We start from the raw sequence: 3,676 nt of genomic DNA on the forward strand, positions 1-3,676 counted from the left end.
GTCCGGTCAAGGTCTGAATGGGGGAGTACCACCACTCAGGGTCACCAGTCCAAGTTATATACTTTGTACTCGCTTGGGGGCAAATGCCCACATTACTGGAAGGTACAGCATATGCTTTTTTTCTTTTGTTTTTATGAAATCCTTAAAAGGATTTTTATTCATACTTACCTCGATGGATGGAGCATCAGACCAATGCTGCAGCTGTCCCTCACCGTCTCTGCACTGAGAACCGAGCCGCCGAACACCGCTGAATGCTCGGTTCTCCCTCCTCCCCGAGAGGAAAGCTGCTGACTGTATGTCAGCGTCTCTCCTCCCTGCTCCTCCACACTCACCGGAGGCCTGAGATGTGGAGGGGTGGGGAGAGGTTGTCTCAGCAGCTCGCTGAGACCCTGAGACTGCCATCAATCAAGGCAGCTGGTGGATCCAGACTTGGAAGTCGGGATGACGCTCTGCCTCGACTGATGGCAGTGACATCAGTGGAGAGTGGACTTGAGACCGATCTCCACTGAAAACGTTTCACTGGAGTGCAAAATGAATTGCACTCCTGTGACCCACAGGAGAAGCCCAGCCTAAAAAGCTCAGGCTGGACTTCTCCTTTAAAAACAGAAGATTCTTAGATTTCAGGTTGTCATTCCCTTTCCTTAACACTTTCAATCACTTGCCTACATAGACTCAATAAAACTTTCCCTTTTTTGGGGTTTGAGGTCCCTGCTGTTGAGCAGGCCCAGCTACAAGATACAATAGTTATGGAGATATTATACTATAGACTCCTGAATTATTATCATTAAGCAATTGCACAGTGATTGTTTTCTTTCTACATTGTATTATATACTGACATCTTTAGTGAGCTGTTTCTTTTGTTAATTACCAAATTTTGTAGGTTGATGCATGTGTTACAATGTCAAAAGTGTATTAACCGCATTCCTTAAATAAAGATAAAAAAAAAAACCCCAGAAGATCCAGTGATTATGGCTATGGCTGTATAATATACAGTTATAAAAAAGGAATGACAAAAAAAAAAATGTGTTCAGGTTAGGAAGTAAGGCATCTGGAATTACTTCCCACAATACATGTACAATCTTGTTAGACTAAAGAAAAGGGATTTCCCAGAACAATGCACAATGAAAAAAAATCACATAGGGAAATTATCCCATATAAATACACAGCATAAATTATAACCTTTAATTAAAGAGCATTAGCATTAAAAGGTGTCTGCAAAGTATCCTGTAGTCTTTTTTAAAATGTACCTCTAACAGACCTAGGGTAAATTTACAGACAATAAATTTAAACTGTTACTAAACCCAGGACCCTGCATTCACTATATCTTGTCTCCCACAGTACACAAAATATGGAAATGCAATTATTCTAAAAAATATAAACTGCTAAATACCTCTCATCAGTAATATATAGCAGTCTTGTGACTTCTATCAGTGTCTGGCGGAGCACTGGTTAAAACTTGTAGGAGAGGTTTTCATTCTCCTCTGACTGTACTATGAAGGTGCATGACCCCTGACTTTCTATCTGGACAGTGCTGATTGGCCCCATGCTGATCACATGCACATTCCCCCCACTCCCACCCCCCTTAAAAAACACTCAATAGCAATACACACCAAACTGAGCATGTGCAGTGTGCCTCCTATGGCTCTGTTCTATCAGCATATGGATTAGGGACAGTAAAAGAAGGGGAGAATCAGAGAAGACAGGATCAAACAGTCTTTTTACAAAATGTGGAGGATAAATCCCCTAGGTTCCACAGTGAGTATACCAAGCATGCTTTACTGCATATACGGCAAGCATGCTTGTTGTGAGTTTAGTAAAACTTTGAAAAAAAATCTTAAAACTTTACATGCAGTTGGGTGAAACTGGGAATTATGATAGGTACAGTGCCTTGCGAAAGTATTCGGCCCCCTTGAACTTTTCAACCTTTTGCCACATTTCAGGCTTCAAACATAAAGATATAAAATTTTAATTTTTTGTGAAGAATCACCAACAAGTGGGACACAATTGTGAAGCGGAACGAAATCTATTGGATATTTTAAACTTTTTTAGCAAATAAAAAACTGAAAAGTGGTGCTTGCAAAATTATTCGGCCCCTTTACTTTCAGTGCAGCAAACTCACTCCAGAAGTTCAGTGATGATCTCTGAATGATCCAGTGTTGTCCTAAATGACTGATGGTGATAAATAGAATCCACCTGTGTGTAATCAAGTCTCTGTATAAATGCACCTGCTCTGTGATAGTCTCAGGGTTCTGTTGAAAGCGCAGAGAGCATCATGAAGACCAAGGAACACACCAGGCAGGTCCGTAATACTGTTGTGGAGAAGTTTAAAGCCAGATTTGGATACAAAAAGATTTCCCAAGCTTTAAACATCCCAAGGAGCACTGTGCAAGCGATCATTTTGAAATGGAAGGAGTATCAGACCACTGCAAATCTACCAAGACCTGGCCGTCCCTCTAAACTTTCAGCTCAGACAAGGAGAAGACTGATCAGAGATGCAGCCAAGAGGCCCATGATCACTCTGGATGAACTGCAGAGAACTACAGCTGAGGTGGGAGAGTCTGTCCATAGGACAACAATCAGTCGTACACTGCACAAATCTGGCCTTTATGGAAGAGTGGCAAGAAGAAAGCCATTTCTCAAAGATATCCATAAAAAGTCTTGTCTAAAGTTTGCCACAAGCCACCTGGGAGACACACCAAACATGTAGAAGAAGGTGCTCTGGTCAGATGAAACCAAAATCGATCTTTTTGCCCACAATGCAAAACAATATGTTTGGCGTAAAAGCAACACAGCTCATCACCCTCAACACACCATCCCCACCGTCAAACATGGTGGTGGCAGCATCATGGTTTGGGCCTGCTTTTCTTCAGCAGGGACAGGGAAGATGGTTAAAATTGAGGGGAAGATGGATGCAGCCAAATACAGGACCATTCTTGATGAAAACCTGTTGGAGTCTGCAAAAGACCTGAAACTGGGACGGAGATTTATCTTCCAACAAGACAATGATCCCAAACATACAGCAAAATCTACAAAGGAATGGTTCACAAATAAACGTATCCAGGTGTTAGAATGGCCAAGTCAAAGTCCAGACCTGTATCCAATCGAGAATCTGTGGAAAGAGCTGAAAACTGCTGTTCACAAACGCTCTCCATCCAACCTCACTGAGCTTGAGCTGTTTTGCAAGGAAGAATGGGCAAGAATTTCAGTCTCTCGATGTGCAAAACTGATAGAGACATACCCCAAGCGACTTGCAGCTGTAATCGCAGCAAAAGGTGGCTCTACAAAGTATTAACGCAAGGGGGCCGAATAATTTTGCACGCCCCACTTTTCATTTTTTTATTAGTTAAAAAAAATTCCAAAATCCAATAGATTTCGTTCCACTTCACAATTGTGTCCCACTTGTTGGTGATTCTTCACAAAAAATAACAATTTTATATCTTTATGTTTGAAACCTGAAATGTGGCAAAAGGTTGAAAAGTTCAAGGGGGCCGAATACTTTGGCAAGGCACTGTATATCTCGCCACTGGAATTCGCCAGATAAATAAAGTCAGCATGTGATTAAAATTTTGAGCAACCACTAAAACAAAAAAAACAAAAAAAGAAAAAAAACTGAAAGAAAGAGAATGTCATTATACCAGTACTATGTTATCCTCATCTTGTGATCCTCAAGTGATCC

The sequence above is a fragment of the Lithobates pipiens genome, unplaced genomic scaffold (assembly GCF_037356315.1).
Source record: "Lithobates pipiens isolate NorthernLeopardFrog02 unplaced genomic scaffold, aLitPip1_a1.2 Scaffold_19, whole genome shotgun sequence".
Classification (NCBI taxonomy): domain Eukaryota; kingdom Metazoa; phylum Chordata; class Amphibia; order Anura; family Ranidae; genus Lithobates; species Lithobates pipiens.